This window comes from Alligator mississippiensis, chromosome 1 (assembly GCF_030867095.1).
Source record: "Alligator mississippiensis isolate rAllMis1 chromosome 1, rAllMis1, whole genome shotgun sequence".
Taxonomy (NCBI): Eukaryota; Metazoa; Chordata; order Crocodylia; family Alligatoridae; genus Alligator; species Alligator mississippiensis.
The window spans coordinates 373,412,603-373,434,982 of NC_081824.1; positions in this window are offsets into that span (position 1 = coordinate 373,412,603).

Below are 22,380 nucleotides of genomic sequence, written 5' to 3' on the forward strand. Positions count from 1 at the left end.
TCAAAAAAACAATGAATGCTAACACCAGTAATAGATCTAGATCTAGATATACACACCATGGTTTTTTTTTAAGCTATACTGTAAACTTTGACTCTGAAATTTTGGTATTTTAAGAACAAATGAAAATTTCCCTGACTACCATGGAAGACAGATAGCTTCCTTCTGTACATTTATTCAGTAACTAAGATCACAAAGGACTAATTCAAATGTAGATGGTATTCAAAACAATTGGATTTAACTTCTATAAGAAAAATGTTACACAATAGCTTTTTAATCTTTGTGTCAATGCTGAAATGGAGTATTTCATATATAATAGGAATGCAGCCAAGAAAAAACTGTAATTCTTAGATCCTCAGCTTCCTGAAGAATTAAAGAAAAAAAGTGGTATTATATGTAGTTATGAAATAAATCTAATAATTTGAAGACACACAAAATATTTTAAATTTTGTTGATTTTTAACTGTTTTTTGAACAGATAATGATTAGGGTAACTATTAATAAATTATACAACAGTATGAAAAATGAAGGATCTATGTTCCATGTTAGGTTGAATTTTCAGCATGTGCTAATTTTCCTAGTTTCCTAGTTCCACCTCGTCTGCCCCAGGTTTGTAAACCCCATGTCAATTGCTGCCAGTACTGATTAATGTCCTTAAGAAATTCACAACCCCTCCCCCCCCCCAAAAAAAATGCCCCCAAACCTACAACAACACATTTCCAAAAAAGTGATCAGAAGCTGAACACAAGAACATAAAACTTGCCATTTACTGGATAAGACAATCATTCCATCTTGCCAAATATCCTGTCACACAGTGACAGAAAGTGGATGCTGAAAAGGAGAATGAACTGGATATGACCGGAGGTTTTTTCCCACTGTTCCTCTGTCACTTGCAGCTTCCAGCATTTAAGGTATAGGAAGTTTTAATTCAGAGTCTGTATCCCTACCTCCCATGCTCAATAAGTATTGATGTCCCTTTCCTTCAAGAATTTGTCCAGTCCTTTTTTTAATCTGGCTAAACTGTCAGCTTCCACAGCATCTGGGGGCAATGAGTTCCACATTTCAATTACATACTGTAGGAAAGATAACTTCCTTTTGTTAGTTTTACATTAAAATTAAACTTACTAGTTTCATTTTGTAAACCTTAGTTTTGTATTTTGAGAGAGAGTAAATAATAAATCCCTATTTACTTTCTCTTCACCATTTGTAAACCTTATTCATATTTCACCTTAAGCATCTCTTTTCTAAACTGAACAGGCTTACCCACTTTAGTCTTTCCTCACATGGAAGCCTCTCCATACTAATCATCCCTGTTGCCTGTTTCTGTACTTTTTTTCTAGTTCTCCTAAATCCTTTTGGAGGTGTGGGGACCATAACTGGGTACAGTATTCAAAATGAAGATGTGTTATGGAGACATAAACGGGTATGATGATACTTTCCATTTTGCTTACAGTCCCCTTCTTAATAATCCCTAACTTTTTGTTTGCCTTTTTTGAGGGCCATTGAGCAGTGGGCTGATTTTTTTTTCTTTTTAGTTAACTATCCACAATGACTCTCAGATCTCTTTCCTGTGTAGTAGCAGCTAGTGTACAGCCCATCATTGTTAGATATAGGTTTGGGTTATTTTTGCCGAGCTTCATCACTTTACACTTATTTTCATTGAATTGCATCTGTCATGTTGTTGCCCATTCGCTCAATCATGCCAGATCCTCCTGTAGTTCCTCACAGTTTCCCTTGGTCTTTATCACTTTGAATAATTTTGTGCTATTCACAAATTTGGCTACCTTGTTACTCAGTCCATTTTCCAAATCATTTATGAATATGTTCATAGATTCATAGATGTTAGGGTCGGAAGGGACCTCAATAGATCATCGAGTCCAACCCCCTGCATAAGCAGGAAAGAGTGCTGGGTCTAGATGACACCAGCTAGATACTCATCTAACCTCCTCTTGAAGACCCCCAGGGTAGGGGAGAGCACCACCTCCCTTGGGAGCCCATTCCAGACCTTGGCCACTCTAACTGTGAAGAAGTCCTTCCTAATGTCCAATCTAAATCTGCTCTCTGCTAGCTTGTGGCCATTGTTTCTTGTAACCCCCGGTGGTGCCTTGGTGAATAAATACTCACCAATTCCCTTCTGTGCCCCCGTGATGAACTTAAAGGCAGCCACAAGGTTGCCTCTCAACCTTCTCTTGCGGAGGCTGAAAAGGTCCAGTTTCTCTAGTCTCTCCTCATAGGGCTTGGTCTGCAGGCCCTTGACCATACGAGTTGCCCTTCTCTGGACCCTGTCCAGGTTATCCCCATCCTTCTTGAAGTGTGGCGCCCAGAATTGCACGCAGTACTCCAACTGCGGTCTGACCAGCGCCCGATAGAGGGGAAGTATCACCTTCCTGGACCTATTCGTCATGCATCTGCTGATGCACGATAAGGTGCCATTGGCTTTTCTGATGGCTTCGTCACACTGCCGGCTCATGTTCATCTTGGAGTCCACTAGGACTCCAAGATCCCTTTCCACCTCTGTGCCACCCAGCAGGTCATTCCCTAGGCTGTAGGTGTGCTGGACATTTTTCCTCCCTAGGTGCAGCACTTTGCATTTCTCCTTGTTGAACTGCATCCTGTTGTTTTCTGCCCACTTGTCCAACCTATCCAGGTCTGCCTGCAGCTGTTCCCTGCCCTCCGGCGTGTCCACTTCTCCCCATAGCTTTGTGTCATCTGCAAACTTGGACAGAGTACATTTGACTCCCTCGTCCAAGTCGCTGATGAAGACATTAAAGAGTATCGGTCCAAGGACCGAGCCCTGCGGGACCCCACTGCCCACACCCTTCCAGGTCGAGACCGACCCATCCACCACGACTCTTTGGGTGCGACCCTCTAGCCAATTCGCCACCCACCAGACTGTGCAGTCATCCACATCACAGCCTCTTAGCTTATTCACCAGTATGGGGTGGGATACCGTATCGAAGGCCTTCCTGAAGTCTAAGTATACGACATCCACCCCTCCTCCTGTGTCCAGGCATTTCGTAACCTGGTCATAGAAAGAGACTAGATTGGTCAGGCACGATCTGCAGGCCAAAAACCCGTGCTGGTTTCCCCTCAGCATAATTTGCCCTGCCAGGCTTTCACAAATGTGAGCCTTGATAATTTTTTCAAAGACTTTACCAAAGATGGAGGTGAGACTGACTGGCCTATAATTGCCCGGTTCCTCCTTCCTCCCCTTTTTGAGAATGGGGACCACGTTAGCCCTTTTCCAGTCCTCCGGGACTTGGCCCGTGCACCACGAGCGTTCGAATATTCCTGCCAGTGGGTCTGTAATGATGTCGGCCAGTGCCTTCAGCACCCTCAGATGGAGCCCATCCGGGCCTACCAATTTAAAGGCATCCAGTTCTTCCAAATGACTCTGCACCACCTCAGGATCTACGTATGGAAGTCTGGCACCTTGCTGCTGCCTCTCTACAACCCCAGTGAGAGATTTGTCTTGCCCCTCACTTAGGAACACTGAGGCAAAGAACTCGTTGAGGAGTTCAGCCTTGTCCCCCCTATCTGTCACCAATTGTTTCTGCCCATTTAGCAGTGGTCCTATTCCTCCCTGGGCCTTCCTTTTGCTCCCAATATATCTAAAAAACAATTTCTTGTTGTCTTTTACTTGGGTTGCCATCCTCAGCTCCATGGTAGCTTTGGCCCGCCTAACTGCCTCCCTACAAGCACGAGCAGAGGAGGTATATTCATCTTTAGTGATCTCACCCTGTTTCCACTTTTTATGTGCTCCCCTTTTGGCCCTTAGGCTGCCCTGGATTTCTCTGGTCAGCCAGGGAAGCCTCCTGGCCCCTTTCCCTTTTTTGCCTCGCTCGGGGGTTGTCTTGCTTTGTGCCCGAAGGATTGTTTCCTTTAGGCACAGCCACCCTTCTTGGGCTCCCATCCCTTCAAAACTCCTACTCTGCAGTGCTTCCTTGACTAATCGCCTGAGTGCATTGAGATCAGCTTTCCTAAAGTCTAGCACTTTCACCCTACTAGTTACCTTACCCACTCGACGTCTTATGTTGAATTCTATTATTAGGTGATCACTGTCTCCCAAATGGCTACCGATCTGGAGGTCCCCTATCATGTCATCCCCTGTTGCCAATACCAGATCCAGTATGGCATTCCCCCTAGTGGGACCATGCACCTCCTGTGTCAGGTGGAGGTCCTGTATACAGGTTAGAAACCTGCGTGAGTGATGGGACCTTGCTGTCTGCATCTCCCAGCAGATGTCCGGGTAGTTTAGGTCCCCCATGACTACCGCCTCTTTAGCTTTTATGGTCTCCGAGAGTTGCCTCAGGAGCCCCGCATCTATTTCTTCCCCTTGGTGTGGGGGTCTGTAGCAGACCCCTACCACCAAATTCCTTTCTCCTTGCCCCCCATGTAGCCTAACCCACAATCCTTCTACTTCTTCAACCTTGGATTCTGTCTTGATGAGGGTTGATGTATATTGCTCACTGACATAAAGTGCAACCCCCCCCCCTTTTCTTCCCCGACCTGTCCTTTCTATACAATCTATAGCCCTCAATATGTACCGCCTAGTCATGGGATGAATCCCACCAGGTCTCTGTTAGCCCCACTAAGTCATAGGTGTTTAGTGCAAGCAGGAGCGCTAATTCATCCTGCTTGTTCCCCATGTTAAACAGCATCAGATCCCAAAACAGATCCCTGGGGGACCCCACTGCTTACTTCTTTTCATCCTGAAAACAGTCCATTATAACTACCATTGCTTTCTATCTTTAAGCTAATTTTTAATCCATGAATGGACATTCCCTGTAATCCCATGACTACCTAATTGAGTTAAAAGCCTTTGATGGGGGACCTTGTCAAAGGCTTTTTTGAAGTTCAGATATACTATGTCAAAAGATCACCCCAATCCACCTGCTTATTGACACACTCAAGGAACTCTAGTAGGTTGGTGAGACATGGTTTCCCTTTGACAAAGCCATATTGATTCCTGCTCAGCAAGTCATGTTCAGCTATGTGTTGAACATTTTTTTTTATCATTGTCTCTACCAGTTTTCCAGGAAGAAAAGTTAGGCTCACTGGCCAGTAGTTCCTTGCATCCCCTCTAAAGCCTGTTTTTTTAAATATTGGAGTCATGCAAGTAACCTTCCAGATCTATGGTATTGAGGGTGATTTTTAATAATAGCTTACATATGACAGTTAAGATCTCAACAATTTCTGATCTGAGCTCCTTCAGGACCACAGGATGGATTTCATCAGTTCCTGTTGATTTGCTACTATTTTGCTACTGTCAATTTCCTGTATGGCCTCATCTACTGAAGCATCAGATCAACTCCACTGACCTCCTTAAAAAGGATTGTATCTGATGAGGGAACTTCCCTACCATCTTCTACAGTGAAGACAGATGCAAAGAATGCATTAATATCTTGGCAATGGCCCCATCATCCTTTAGCATCCCTTTTACATCCTGATCATACCAACTGATTCCATGGCAGGTCTTAAATTTTTAATGTACTTACAAACATTTTTATTGTTACCTTTTTTGTGTCTCTAACACATTTCTCCTCAAATTCTTTCTTAGCTTGTCCTATTGAGGTTTTATATTTGATTTGCCAGAGTTTAAGCTTTTTTGTATTTTCCTAATTTGGATTTGACTTCACATTTTATAAGAAGCCTTTTTTTCTGCTTATTGCCTCTGCAATCCTGCCATCATATCAGGCTGGTGTCATTGGGTGTTATCAGTGTCATCGGATGTTATCAGTGTCATTGGATATTGCCAGTGTTGTCACTGCTGTTGTCCTCATTGGGTATTATCGATGTGTTGTTAGTGTTGAAGTCTAAGGAACTGTGGTGTCAGCAAAGTCACAGCCAGGAGATTCCAACACCAATCTTTTCTTAAAGAATGACCACAGGCTCAGTATGGGTGGCAGAGATACAGCCAAGTTTATTGTCCACAAGCACAGCCCTAACACATTTTGACCTAAAAAGTATGTCACTCCAGGAGTTAATGCATCAGTACCTCTGACAAGGTAGTTGGCATAACACCATCCAGTGTCTCCTAACCTAATGCAAAGTTCTCATACTTTCCAACCTTTCTTGTATACAGTGATCCAAACAGATTACATATTACATTCCATCTTGAATGTCTTAAACTGCCTGTGCCATGGCTCATTTTACATCTTTACCTGGGCATTTCTGTTCTAGTCTTATCATGCAGGCACTGAACTATCTTACACCTTGTAAAGCCATTTCCCCCTCCCATCTTCTGGCAGGAGTGCCCATCTGGCCCACATATCAAGTTTTGCTTACTTAAAGAGTTTGTGCATTGATCGAGTTTGCTGGTCAGGCCTACAGTGGCCAATGCTTTAGCAAAGCCTTTCTTTGAGCAGTCTATATTAATCAATGTTCCAATGAGGCCTACAACAAACTTTCTTTTGCTCCACTTTCCATTTTTTATGATTTCTGATATACATTTATGCTGTGCCTCCAATGAGGTATTCTTGAGCTGGATCATTTATCACCCCAAATATTTCCAAGTATAAGGAAAATTGGTAGCTGGCCACCTATTAACAACCTATTAACTAATATTACACTATGGGTATTAATAATAACATCAGAGTGCATGAGAAAATTCTGTGGAATACAGGATTAGTCATTACAAATTAAAATAAAGATTACAAAACTGTATCTGACACTTCACAGTAACGCAACTCTATACCCCACAACAAACCAAATGAGTAAGGAGATGTGTGAAGAGAAAAGTTCTTTTCTAAAAATTCTATGATAATGGTGATTTTAAATTATTATGCTATAATAATGGCGATTTTAAATTATCCTTGTATGGTTCGAGGTGGGAGGAGGGGGGTTAGAACACAGCTTCACTAGGTCCAAAACATTGTTTTCTTTGAGAGCATCTACACATCACCCTAAGGTGACATAGCAATGCAGTACATCACAGTACAGCGTGCTACAGTGACATAGCAATAACGTGGGTCTACACGTGATCCGCAGCTACATTGATGTAGTAGCACGTGCCCCCGGTATAGCGCACCCCTATAGTGACATAGTAGAAAAATATAACCATATGCCGTGCTCACGATGCAGTAACTGCCCTGTGCTTTGTACAGCATACAACATCACCATACAGTGACATGTAAACACATCTGTTTTTACTATGTCCATGGCTGCTTGAGTTTTTCAGCATCCTAGCCACAGTGAACATGTTTGTTTTTTTCCCCTTCTCTCTGAAGAAATGGGAATGATGTAGGAATCAGAAGTGATGATGTAGATGTTTTGTGGAAAAGCAGTTAGTCCCAGTTATTTTGATGTGCTCACTGGGATGCTTGTTTTGATCTTGGGTTAATAAGAGTTCTATAGATTTATAAGAATAGAGGGTAGACAGCCATGGACTGTTGCTCTATTCTTTTACTTTTAGCACAAATTTAAATTAAAAAAAGGGAAAACAAAACTAACAACTCTAATTTTCTAGTTAATGAAGTTTAGATGACAATACCAGTCATTTGGGAATGCTTCATTTCTGAATCTATCTATCTATCTATCTATCTATCTATCTATCTATCTATCTTCATGTATATATATTTCCTTTTATCTTGATGTGCACAAGTACAAATGGTTTTTTGGTCAAAAAACGTTCAACTCTTTTGGAAACACTAGTTAAATTGGTAATTTTTCTACTTTATTTTCTTCAACCTCTCTTCAGTTTGAAATATGGGCTTTAAATTCCTGTAAATATTATCTATCATAAAAGTAAATCTAGTAAACCAAGACACTTTTAAAAAAAATACTATAGTGGAAAGCTAAATATCAACTGTTTTTAAGTCTAAAATAAAATGTCAAGCAAAGAAATACAGGAGTTACACGAAGAAGAATGTATACAAAGTCTCCTTCTACTAGCAGAGAGGAGTTATAAAGTTGGCAGGAAATCAAATTCTCTTCAACTTAGTCTGCAGTGTGCAGTGGTAATTTGTCAGGGGAATTTCAGAGGGATCTCCTGCTGGAGATAAACTACATTGCTGAAAACCTAGTGTGCCAGAAACGTGACTAACAGAGAAAATCAGGGAAAAAAGAAAAGGAAAGATGGGAGGGAAGAGCAAAGAAGTAATGAAAACTTCAAAAGAAAAAGAATTATTTTAGAACAGATGCTTAATGAATTTTTATACTTTAAAAAAATAATTTACATAAATATATAGAGATGAATAAATGTCTATAAAGTGTTACATTTGAGGCTTACTGTTTATGAAAAAATGTTTAAAAGTAGCAATTTAAAAATATGTTTTATTAAAAGTTCCTCTAATCATTTCATTTCTGCCTGCAAAATTCACATCATTCTCAAGAGAAATTATTAAATTTTGCTAATAGCTGACTCCAAGTGAATGAAGGAAAATCTCATGTGGAAAATTGTTTTTAAAGTTATGCCGTCATTTTTCTGCATACAGAATAATGGTAAGCAGTAGGTCATTATTTAGAATATCTACAGTGAATACATCATAATGAAACACTACTGATTTAGGGCCATCTTTCAGTATTCTTATTCATATTGAATAGATTACCACTCAAATGACTCCATTGAAACTCATGAGATCACATATTAACGTAAGCAGGGGTATCCAACATCAGGTTTTTGAGAAAAGTGCAGCAGCAATTTGCATTGCTCTAAGGGATTCAGGGAATTCTTACATGTCTTATAGTTCATATATTCATGTCTTTACCTGCATAGTAAGTCAAGCTAGGAATTTTAAAACAGTTGTTAATAATTTGTTTGAAAACAAAAGCTTTTTTTCAAGTCAAACTACAACCATTTGTTAAAAATATTTTAAAATGTCAAGGGTTTACTATGCTATAGTGAAGTTTCATAATAATAAACCTCTTGGAATGGAGGAATTATCTGCATTATTCTATAGTACAAGTGGGAGCTCCACTGCAGCTCTGCAAAGGTGTTAGAGATTGGGGCCTTCATAACAGTAGTTATGAGAGTCTATCCTTCCTGCCTTCAGAAGCCCCTGTTAGGAAAGCACACATAGGTTCAGACAGGGGAGATCTGTTCCCACAAAAGTGATAATGAAAGTGAAAGGATCTCAAAGTTACAGGATCACAAATTGCCTCCATTGAACTAAGACAAGGAAAAAGAATAGGGATAGTATACTTTAAAGGGGTGGTTTCATGTCCAACTTCTTCCACAGTTTCTTTCATGTGTAAGTTATTCCCCAGTTAAACAAAATGAGAATGTGTAACTAGATTTAGGAGATACTCACCAGAAACAATGTGTATGTGTGTGTAATTAGTCTAAGGGCTTCTAATATATATATGTATCATGCTGTGCCTGTTCTTTGGATTTCAACCTGCACTTTACTTAATGTATGTTTCAGATGTGCCTTTGTATTTTTTTTAAATAACCCAAATCATGTAAATGTTTTAATACTTTAATAATGATAGCAGATAGAACTGCATGGAAAAAGCTCTCAACTGATTCATTAATACATGCATGGTTCTGATGAAACATGTTTGAAAATTTGTAAACATAACCCCCCCCCCCCAAAAAAAAGCACTTCCCTTTTGTCCAAATTTCAGAGATATGAAAAATACCTATTTGATAAAACTTTTACATACATTTATCTTCATGTACAAGTCTTAAATTGATGAAGGACACTTTATATTAAACTATTAAACAAAGTATCAGAATAATTTGTTTTTGATTTGCCTAGCAACAGGTCATTAGCTTAGTGGAATAAGAACCTATCAGTGAAAGAGAGCCATTCCATTTTAGAAAGACTTAAAACTGACAGCATTAAATAAAATAATGGTCCCAATCAAGTTCCAAGTGAACAATGTTTATATCATAATCCTGACCAAAAATATTGCAGTCCTTTTGGCCATTTCAGTGAAATGTCAAAGATTTGAATGGATATGAACATAGAACATTTCTTGTTACTTCTAGCTTAGACTTGAGTGTCATGTACATTACAGTGTGGTGTGATGAGGCTTAGCCGTCTGCTACTTTCATTCTCCAGAGCTGTCAGATTATCACCTTTCACAAACAGTAAAATTCACTTAGAGGAGGAAAAATGAAATAAAACAGATCTCTTTTTTGCTTCTGTAAGAAGTTGCTGAATAAGCAAAGAAAATGTAAAAAATATGAAAAAGTAGTGATAGGTTTTTCTTTCTCCATCTCTCTCTCTCTTTCAAAGTCTGTAGGCAATAGAGATGCATTTATTCATAAATGCAGAAAAAAACTGTTGAATTTATATTATTTATACATACTACATAATCCAGTGAAGAAACAGTGTTACATGTAGAAAAATGAAGATAATAGCCTTGCATTGAGGCATAAAAAGATGATATTTGCTTGTAGTCAGTGTTGGAAACAGTTACATAAACATGATGTGATTGAAGTTGTTTTTAAAAGTCTTGCAGATGACAACCATAAGTAAGTTACTCATGAGTCACTGAGTAAGCCACTGTTCATGCCTTAAATAACAAGAATGTTACACTGGTGCAAGCTAAAGTCTAGAATCCATCTGAGCAAAATACAGATAAACATTTGTCAGCTCTCAGTGTTACAGTGCTTCTTTTAATTTCATGATTTCTTTTAATGATACTCTGTGAACAGAGCTTCAGTATTTACACCTGAAAACATTTATATGAAAATATAGATATCTTAAAATCAAAGTACAGGGGTAGCCAGGGGCTACATTCATTCTTCTGCAGCCCATAATTAGTACCTTATATCCTGAGGGTTTGGAGGCAGTTAAAGGCTTTGGGCCAGATCCCAATCAACCCCTAAGTTGATTCTTCTTGGGCACAATAGTGCCTTACATGTGGGATCCTTGCCTCAGAACACCGATACTACTCACCTGGTTAGGCACCTAGGACCAGATTCTATTCTACCTGTTAGCATGTAAATAGACTTGGGTGCTTCACTGCAATTCTATTCCATTGTGAGTTCCTTAAAAATTGTTGATATGAAAGGTAGGTGAATCCTTGTCCTACTCTCTACTTCTTTGTGATTCAACATTAAGGGGCAGATGATATGTTACAAATTTAGATGCAGCATGGATTTTTCATGGACGTGAACAGAGTGGAATACAAATGGATTTAGGAGCCTAATTCCACTCAGAGATCAAATAGGTGGAATCAAATCAAGCCTGTGACTTACATAAATGTTCTTTAACCTGAATGCTGCCTTTTCTGACCTGTACATATGTCTCCTTGTCAAAATTAATATAATTATATATCTAATCACAGGTAAGTTATTGTAAAGGCTGGTCATGCCACATGAGATGCTTTACTCAAGATTAGAGCTAATTACTGTGCAGTAAGTGTTACAGTCTACACGTGCAGATGCTTACTGTGCAGTAATTTGCTCTAATCGTGAGTAAATTTGCTACTAGTAAATACAAGTAGTGAATTTACTCTCAATTACTCTCTATGCAGTATAGCACATGTAGATGGCCAATCAGCTGGACAGCAGGGAGTGGGAAATTACTCCTTGCCTCTGGGAGCTGCCTGCTGCTGGGGTGGGCTCTGCAATGTCCCCCTGCCTTTGCAACAGGGAACTCCCAGGCCCTGCTTTCCAGTCCCATTCAGTGTCTTGAGATTCTTGTTCTGCCTCAGGCTGGGAGTTAAGAATCTCTCAGCCCCTGCTTTCCAGTTGCAATAGGGAAGCAGGGGCTGGGAGCTTCCTGCTGCTGGGGCAGGGAGATTTGTTCCCACCTGGACTCTGGTGGTGGAGCCTGCCTTAGCAATAGGCAGCTCCTGGAGGCAGAGAGCAATATCATACCCCCTGCCAGGATGCAACTGTCCCCTGGCCCCATGCTCTCTGCACTGAGCTGCTGCAGGGGCCCAGACCAGGGCCGCAGGGAGTGGAATCAGTCTGCTGCTAGGAGCAGCAAATCTGCTTCTGTGTCACTGTATGTGTAGATGTGTGCCGTGGACAGTTGACTCTAGAGTAGTTTACTCTAGAGTAAACTGATCCCGTGGTATTTGCATGTGTAGACATATCCACTAAAAATTAGAAGGCATTGAATTTTTCAGCCTTCTCCACATTGCTTAAATCCATTGGTGGTTGTAACTTATTTGGCACCTAAGCCTTTTTATCCATGCTTGTGCTATACCTTTGTGCTCATCTTAGTTCTGTGTGCTTATGTGTGTGTATATATATATATATATATATATATATATATATATATATATATATATATAATTTTATATATTTTATATATTTATATATAAATTTTGCCTGTGTAAGGATGAATACTGATGTCTTTAAATAGTGTGTGTGTGATCTACCAGAGATCAATCAGGAGGAGCAAGAAAGCATAATTGTCAAAGTCAAAAGAAAAGTGGGTCAATGTTTTGAAGCATTTTTTATTTCCTTGGAGATTTGTTTTGCTTTATAATATATTGAAGAGCTGTCAGAGGAAGAACAGAAGAAAGACTTTTGATTTGAATCTAGACCAAAATTCATTGGACTAGTCAACACTAAACCTAGTGTAACATGAGAAATTGGGAGAAAAGAAAATTTGATATAGCAACAAGAGTTGTAGACCTAATTCCAAAGGTCCAGCTACTTCTGAAGCATCAGGGCAATCAAATTACAAAGGCATGCTATACCCCCACCATCATGCTTCTATGTCCACATTCTAGACCTTTTTTACTGTGTCATCTAGGCTTCTATGGTGACTGGAAGTTACTCAAATGTATGAATTCAGGCTCAAAAGACTGATCCTGTTTCATATCTAAGGTACTTTGGCCTCTCATTTTCTTGATAAGCAGCTTAGTATACTCCTATGGAAAAATCATATTGCACATAGGGAGATAAATATTTCTTCAATGCTTTCAAAGGGTAGCTTAATGCACTTCTATCATGTCTAGATCCAAAGAAATTCAAGTAGCCTAAAGAGGATGCATAATGTTGGAATCTAGCTCTCTCTGACTAGTGCATCTAACTTGATCCTGATTTTCTCTGATTAAAAAAAAAAAAATCCCCAATTTTTGGTTAAGCCAGAGTAACCCCAAATTCAAATTGTTCCATGACTAAAATGAAACACCACTAATCTATCTATCTATCTATCTATCTATCTATCTATCTATCTATCTATCTATCTATCTATCTATATTAGTGGTTACTTTTTTTTAACTGAAAATTGGGGATTTTTTTTTTTTAATCAGAGAAAACCAGAATCCCTGGTGATCACTAGGTCTAAGAAGGTTAAAGATATAGGTCATACATAGTGCTGAACCTGGGCCACTGGGCAGGAAGAATGGAGGTCAGAAGAAGAGAAAGCAAGCAAGAGTGTTACTGCATAGCCCAGGGAGGAAGACGTCTTAGGTTATAGTTTCTTTTTATCAGTGGTCTTTATGAATCTTATATGTTTAAAATGAAAATAGCAGAAATGTTATATTCTTTAGGCACCTATTATGTTAATATGTACGATGTAAAATGACATTCAAGTTCTGCAAATGAGAGTCAAATTCTCTTTGTCCCTGTTTGAAGCATATTATATCACAGTGTTTTTCTTCTTTCTATTTTTGAACTTTTGTCATTTGTGATTTTAGGCTCTTTGCTATATGTATTAAATTGAAGACATTAGATTACAAAATAGATTAGTATATGTCTACACAACAAAAAGAAGGTGAGATTGTGACATGCATGTGATTAACAATACTAGTGAAGATATGCTTGCAAATAGTAATGAACATATGGCTGACTGCAACCAGAGGACAAATCAGTTTCTCTATAAATTGCTAAAGGGTATTCTTCTGAGTTCCACTACTACTGGTATCTATGCTGTCTAAATTAGATTAGCACAGTGTGCTAAAACACACTATAATCACACCTTAATTTCATTACATAGATCAGTGATTTTTAACCAGGGCCCTAGGGCACTGTGAGATACTGCAAGATTCTTTGGAGGGTTTGACAGGAAGTGTGAGAAAATAAGCAGATAAAGGCAGACTCAAGCTCTCCTCCCTAGTCCAGGTGGTCCCCCACTCCCACTATCCACCCGTTCTGCAACAAGGTAAGAACTGTAATAAATGAATTCGTTTTTGAAGCCGGGTGCTCCTTCACTAAAGTTTTGGCACAGGGTGCTGCTCAATTCAATAACATTATGGTGTGTTTAAAAATGTTGAGAACCACCAACACAAATACACCCAAAGGCATCATACTGCTTTGAATACCATTGCAAAATTCACAGCTGCAGGTTACAAGATTATCCAGTGTTTAGGGGGAGCTAAGTGATTAAGAATGAGATCCATAAAAACCAGCCCAGTGAGTAGTGTGCTGGTTAAACTGCATTATTTGGAGATTTGACACAGGTGCCACAGTAAATTTTCAGGTACAGATGATATACTTTCTTAATACTATAAGCAAAAGGAGAAGTGTATAACTAGGATAAAACTCTATTGCACAACTACTAAGAGCCCCTGTTCCTAACAAACTGTTCAAAACCAGTTGTTTCCAACCAACATAGTTATGTTAGTACCATACCTCTTAAAGGACCATTATCTTTAAATAAACTATCCAATAGGAAATGCCAAGGATTTGTCTTAGATCCTTCTCCTTTTTGGTGTTAGGACATATTATTCAAAGCAAAAATTCCCTCCTTGATGTAGATTCTGTCACCAGCTTTGTCTTAGGCTCCTGCCACATATTCAGGTGGAGGCATGATGGGATCTGATGTACAATCTACATAATCATGCATCCTGCCATGCCACACATGGACAGCAGAAGGTGTGATTGTGGAATGATGTGCAGGGATCCTGGTTTTCTCTGATTTAAAAAAAAATCCCCAATTTTTGGTTTTAAAAAAGTAACCCCAGATCCACATTTTCCCATGATTAAAATGAAACACCACTAAGATAGATAGATAGATAGATAGATAGATAGATAGATAGATAGATATTTTCACAGGAAAATGTGGATTTGGGGTTACTTTTTAAGTGAAATGCACTCCTAGGACTAGCAGCCTACAGGGCTCACAGCCACAAGGGTGCCCCATACACTCTCATGGCTGGGAGCCCACAGCAGGGGATGCCTTCATCCAATGGGATTTCCAGCCATGAGATCACATGGGGAACCCCTGTTGCAGCAAGCCCCATCAGTTGTGGGCTCCCAGTGCTGGGGGAGCACCTGGCCACACATTCAGTTAATGGCATGGTAGGAATAAGGCACAGAATTATTAGTCATTCTTTGTGGAATATCTTTTTAGCTAATTCATCATTTTATCATGCCATTAATGACTAAACTTGTAGGTGGGTCATAATTGAAGCCATGATTAACTGTTTATTTCAGGCAATCCCCCTTTTTATCCAGTAATCCTGTGGTAAGAGCACTCATTTTAAAATGTATAAGAACTAGGTTCAGTTCCCTCCTCTGACTGGGTGCTGGATGAGTTTATATCTTCTGTACAAATGTTCAGATTATGAAGTGTTTTAGGTGGTTGATGTTTCGACAGCTTTTGTTGAAGCTATTCCAGTTGGTATTTTTTGGAATAACTGAATAACTGGGACAGAGAGAAAAATACAGAGCAATGAGTATAACTGTTTCTAGTGGTTAGGGCACTTAGCTGTGAGAGAAGACACTTGGAATCCAGTCCCTTTTCCAGTTAGTATTGAAATACTTTCATAGTTCTTCCATTCCTCAAATATACTATTATACAACAAAAAGACCTATCAGATCTGTCACTTAAAGGATAGTGACTTCCTGATGTGCGATTACTAGGTTCAGGTTGCAAATAGTTAGACTTGAAAAGCAGGTGAGATGTGTTTGAAATTATGCTTGGCTCAGCAGTAGAACAAGGATGCTCAGTATACTGATTAGATGACTAGAATATAAAAGGTATGAAACTATACTGGAGGCTGTAACTTTTGTTGAAATGACATTTTTACATTTACGGAAGAAATGATGGAGCTACATGGAAAATTGAACATACTTCAGGTATAAGTTTTGTGCAGACAAGCAGAGTGCACAGAAAAGCTGTAAAGAAGTTTGTATATAAGGTATCAGTAGGATCACATTTTCACCTGGCTACCTAGCTGAAATAGCCATATGAAATATCATTATGGTTTAGTCATGCAAATACTCATGTGAACTAGTTGGCTAGGAGATGCCCAGTATATAACATGAAGTTAGTAATGATCCAAATAGTGGAGAAAATTTACATAATACATTTTTGAATAAATTAGTCATGTTTAAGAAACAAACAATTAACAGAAAATGCATTCTATAAGGAATTTGTAGACCATTGTCTGGCCACTTAAGATTCTGAATGTATCTGTTTTATAAAATAATTTTTGTCTAGGGACAAATTACTTCTTCCTCATTAGGTGCAATATGGTTCCAACTGAGATAGCAAAACCATTTTTGTTTTTTGGGGGGTTGTGATTGGCTCACAATCACCATACCAGCCAACAAACACCTCTTAAGCCATGCCGTACCTGAGTCTATTCATCTACCATGACTTGTTGTTTACACTGCTGGATGGAAAATAATTATGCAACTGGGATTTTAATCCCAATTTAGGATCCCTCTGTGAAAGGGGTGGAGCCTGAACCCTCACTAATGGTAAGCCTTCAAAAAAGCAATATATTCAACAACCACAATGATATAAACAACAATAACAATTGTCATAACCAAATGAGTTGAGTGCCTCTGTCACAATAGAACTGCCCTGAATAACCGCAGTTACTTTCAAATTTGGTACGTTCTGCCTCATTAGCTATTCCCACCTGGCAGTCTGTTATTGGCTACTCTAAATGTATAAAAATCCGTGCAGCTTCCGCCCAAGTCGGAGATCTCTGAGCACATGGTAGAGTACGGAGAACTTTGCCAGAGGCAGAGAAAAGCTGGCGGACTGGCCATCCTCCAACATCTCCCCATCACCGTCTGTTCCCGACGTATCCTTCATCCTGCATGCTCGTTACTGTCTACAAACTCACCGGCTCGTTTTGGTCGCCAGTTACCTGTAACTACGCAAGCAACTTGTTACCTCTAACTACGTAAGCAACCTTACCACCTGCGTTGCGGCCACCAGCGGCATAAGTAAAGTTAAAGTTATTTTGCAACCAATACGCTGTGTCCCGCCTCTCCATCCACCAGCCCACCTGACAGCCAAGTAATCAGCGATCCTCCTGAAGTCGGCCCCAGCCATCTGAGACATGGCGTCACGAACAAGATCTAAGGGCACGGTGGTGGAGATGAATTTAATTGAGTGCTGCCCCTGGCGCACCAGGACCCGCCGTGTGGAAAACGCAGACGAACTCTGGGCGCATATCGCCTACCACCAGGCAGTAGGAGGGGATAGAAGGAACATTGACGGCTACTTCTCGGTGAAAGGGGAAGGAGCAGTCATGAAGGAATGGAGAGCAAAGCTGTTTCCCGGGGCATTCGGGTGTGTAATGGGCAGTGACCGGGTTTGCTATCAGCCTCCGGATGAAACACCGACCCTATCCCTAGCGGGGGTGAAGGCGAAGAAGGTGGAAAATCTAACTCCCGCTCAAGAGTTTGCCCAGTGCACCCAGTACCTGAGGGAAGGAGGGGAACCCACCCTACCGGACTGGTTTAATTGTCCGGCTTTAGTGCCTGGATCGCGTGGTCACGAACTCCTCGGCCAGCTCCGGGAGGGCCTGGAGATCGAGGGCCGCCATACAGCAAGATGGGGGTTGACAAAGTGGAATAAAGGAAAAATAATAAATGTGTTATTCTGTTCGGTAGCGGGTCTACTACGGGAGAACGCAAATCTAGAAGCTCAGTTACACACAGTGGGCAAGGAGTCACTGGAGCAGGCAGCAGGGGGCTCTGAGCCAATGCTCGAAAATGGCGCTGGCCGTATGGCGCCACCGCCAGAAAATGGCACTGAGGAAAGCAAAAAGGGCATGAAAATCCCCCTGGGAGGTGGGCCGGCTGCGTCGCTGCCCACAGCCCCGCCCCTCGGAGTGGCGCCAAAAGAAGACCCGCCACCTGACGTGGAGCCAGTAGTGGAACCGCCTCCATATGAGGGAGGAAAGTTGTATCCAGTGCTCCTGCCCGACAAATTTAACCCTCTCCCGACTGCAGCTCACCCGATAGCATTAGTGAAGCAAGTCGTCAATGAGCAGGGTGCAACCCGCACCACCACTACATACCACACCCGCAAGCGGGGAGAACTGCAGGAATTGTGCCGGGAATCGAAAATAAAACCTGAAGAACCGCTAGCCATATGGCTAGGATGAGTAGTCGTGGAGTTTGGGTCAGACTTACTGGACTTGGAAGAGGCTAGCTTCCTAACCCGCCAAGCCTCATGGAGTGGGGGGCACGACACTGACCTGGACATGGTAGCGGTTAACGTTCACTGGCCCATCCCACTTCCAGCGCTTGTTGCAGGCCAAGTTAGCCACAAATCCCATGCGTGGCATGACGGCCACCCACCAAGAGCCAGTGCAGAGCAACTTCTGCTGGCTATAATAGGGGTTTCATACTGCACTTGGAACCCAAGAGTGTTTCAGCTGGGACTAACACAACCTCAGCAGAGGGGGGCGTGGCCCCACTGCCACCTGAGAAATCCTGGAACTGTTCTGGCAACTCTCAACAGTGTGGAGGCCTGTGTGGAAGTTTATGGAGGGGAGGATGCTATAACGCTCTGGCTTCTCCTCAACCCAGTGGCTGGCCAGCCCGCGGGTAATCTTTTAAGCCAACTCCCGCGGCTGCAGGCCCTTATGAAGCTGGCCACAAGAACCTCCAGCGACTCAGAGCATTGACTCACTGCATACCCGATCGAGGCCCAGAACACGAGACGTCGCGAATCCGACTCTCGACGAACACCGCGACCGTTGCCGCAGAGAACGCCGGAGGAGCGAGCCATGTTTGGATTCCTATTAAACCACTCAAAACTTTCAAAACAACAGCTATGCATCCTAGGGGACAAAGGTCAACATCACTTGGCAAGTGAGCTAGGATTCAAGTTTAATGAAAAAACCGAGTAGCAGCCGTTGGTCATGCCGGCGGCCTTCACAAACCCAACCCTGCTGACACCCGACCCTACGTTGAGCTCCTTGTTTGTAATCCTCATGACCCAAGCGACCGCTGCCAAGTATCTTTTCTGCTCGATACGGGGGCCCAGGTCAACGTTGTCACCAATACCATGCCCCACATAAAAACTGCTAAGACCATCCAAGTACAAGGATTCAACGCTATAGCTGCGACACCCCGGATAAAGTTCCAAATCCAGGGGCACGTACTAAATGGTGTCCTAGGGGGCATCAATATTCTGGGAATTCCGGGAATCAAAGTACTTAACCTCAAAGAACAGGTGCTACAAGCGCCTCCCATTGCTATCCCGGAACCGGATTGACACCGACCGACGCTCCGCAACACCTCCACCTGGCAATACTGGCCAATCCCAACTAAGGGCCTCCTTAAAGGGTCCCTCACTGACCTCCTGCGATGACTCGAGCAATGGGGTCGCATCAAACCAGTAACTGCTAGCACCTACCTATCACTGGGGTGGGGAGTCGCAAAACCTGGAAAACCCGACAAAGCCCGGCTAGTCGTTGATTACAGGGAGGCCAATAAAAGGTGTCAAGTACTTCAGCAACCCAACCCTTCCACCCTATCACGATGTATGTCCGAAATGGCCCAATTCCAGCGAGACGAGTGGGTCGGAGTCACCCTAGACTTAAAGAACATGTTCTTCTCAATTCCGATTGTTGACCCTGAAGGAGTGTTAAATATGTGCATCGAGGGCACTATGTACAAATTGATGGTCTGTCCGCAGGAATACTGCAACACCCCGTCGTTGGCCACTGGTGCTATGAATAATACCTTAAAGAACGTTCGTGTCTCACACACCCTTCCATCAGAAGAGGAATTAAGAATTTAGAGGTATGTTGATGACATTGCTATTATGGGCCATGATAGCTCCATCGTTGCTAGCATAGTCAACCAACTAGTAGCCCACCTTCAAGGTGAGGGATGGACGATCAACGAGGAAAAGTCATGCCTGCATCCCGTAGATGACATCACGTTCCTCGGCACCCGATTCGTTGGCTCCATCCTCCACGGAATCTCGTATGATGGCCCCGACATCGGCCCATTAAAGAAACCCCTGCCCGTAACTAAAAGACATTTTCAGCAGCTTTTGGGTCACTTAAATTGGTACCGGCACTATGTTAACCCCAGCCTTCTAACGCTACTCACTAAGTTACAGCGACAGGTCCGTGACAAGTCCCGAAAGTCCACACCTTGAACGGAAGTGGATCAGCGGAACCTGCATTGCCTGTTAGCCACTGTCAAGGATACTCAGCTCCACGCAATCAATCTTGGTGAACCATTAATTGTGATTCTTGGATTCACCACTAACCATGTGTGGGCTTTCACGGACAACTCTCGCAGTGACCTGGTATACACCGCTCATAAAACTCTTCAAGCAGCACAACATCGGTATGGGGCCGTAGGAAAGATCCTTCTGGCTGGACAGCTAGTAGAGCCATTAGCAAGGGGGCACGGAACACTCTGCACTCCCGCTGCCACCTTGTTGCCTTTGCTAGATGCAGAAAAGGTTGACCCATATTTTCAAGGAGAGCCTAAGACGTGGAACATGTTGGCACTCAGCCATCATTACAACTGGTGCTGTTGGAAATTTGAAGACATACCACCCGACCTCAACCTGGGGGATGGGGAGAAACCCCCAATGCTGTATGGAACCTCCGCCCCGGCCTGGATGGCCTTGGACGGAACCTCCCGACATGGCGGAGGCTACGGGTACTATTGTTAGGCCTGCCACGATGTGGAAATACTCTGGGCCCACCCAGATGACAATTCTGCTCAAAAATGCGAACTGTTGGGATTCCTTAAGGTGCTGCAACACTGTCTAATGCACCACAATGATACACTTCCAGTTCCAATCATCGCAATCGACTCGCAGTACATCTATAAGATCCTTATCGGCACAGCCTTTCCCATCGAAAATTTAAATGACTGGGAAGACATCTGGGAAACTTTAACTAAATTTACACGGCTCCCACTGGTTAAGCACACCAAGTCACACTGCCCTGACACTGACCCAGTTCATGAGGTCATCGATAACCTCTTGGAAGATCCACTCCGGACCAACGTAGTTCTGTCCATCACCACTACCCCCGATCCCGAAGTAAGCCCGTTCTTTGCATGGCTTCATGAGAATTGGGGTCACCCGGGACCGCAGGCCAGCCATCGACGCTGGCACCAAGCCGCTACAGAGCTCACCTCGTATGGAGTTCGATACGATTGAGAAAAGGTAGCACAGGTCTGTGAGACATGTGCCAAAGAGAAGTGCCATCGAACCAAACATCAAGACGGAGCTTTCAACCCCTCGCAATTCCAGGCGGGAAAAGTCTGGCAAATAGACCTGCTTGGGCCCCTCCCGGGGTTCAGACCACCAAATAAGGGATTAGTCATCGTCGATTTGGGAACACACCAGTTACAGGTCATTCCCTTACGGAAAAGCAACACCACTGCCGTTGTCTCTGCCTTAACCACTGCATTTGCCGCCTGGCAACCACCCCATGAAATTCAATCTGACGGAGGACCCCCATTTAACTCTAATGCTCTAGACAAATTCGCTCGTCTTCACAATGTCGCATGGCATCTCCATTTGACATACCACCCACAATCCAACGACTTCGTAGAGCGACACATTGGCTTATACAAAGAACAACTTCATCTCAGAGGGGGAGGGACGTACAAAATCTGGACTAAGCACAATCATGACGTCCTCATTTTGCTGAACACCACAAAGCCCTTATGGGACGAGGCCGATCCCAAGAAACCTCTACCCTGGGAACCTAAATTCCAACCCGATGAGTTAGTGTGGGTTTCAATACCGCACCCTCGTCAATCTCATCCACAAGTCTACAAGGGAACGGTTCAATGGTCAGAACAGTATCCCAACACCTATTCCGTCATATTGGAGGAAAGGCCCGATCGTCCCCCCATTATTGTTCACCACAACTGGTTGACTCGCTGTTCCGCCGTTCACCCAGTTTCCTTGTAGTGAACCCGATTACGGTTTTCTTTTGTTTCTTTTGTTTCCTTGTAGGCCTGGCGGTGACGAAGCGGCAATCTACAGCTGCTCGATCACGAGATCCACAGTAGCACATTCGGGTCGACACAGTGATGGCCGCTTACTCACATGTTGTGAACGGGATCATCGTCATGCTTCTGCTGTTCCTGACGGGTTCCTCGGCGAATGGAACTGACTTTGCAACCTCTAACTTGGTCCTGTCCCTTTTATCACTCTGGGCGAACATCACAGGAGATAGTAGAGAGTCAGGACTCACCGCATGCTTACGTCTACCCCTTTCTGTTAACGACCCGGTGTTAACCCTGTTTGTATACCTTCTTAATGTTGATAAGTGGTTTAAAGCCCGG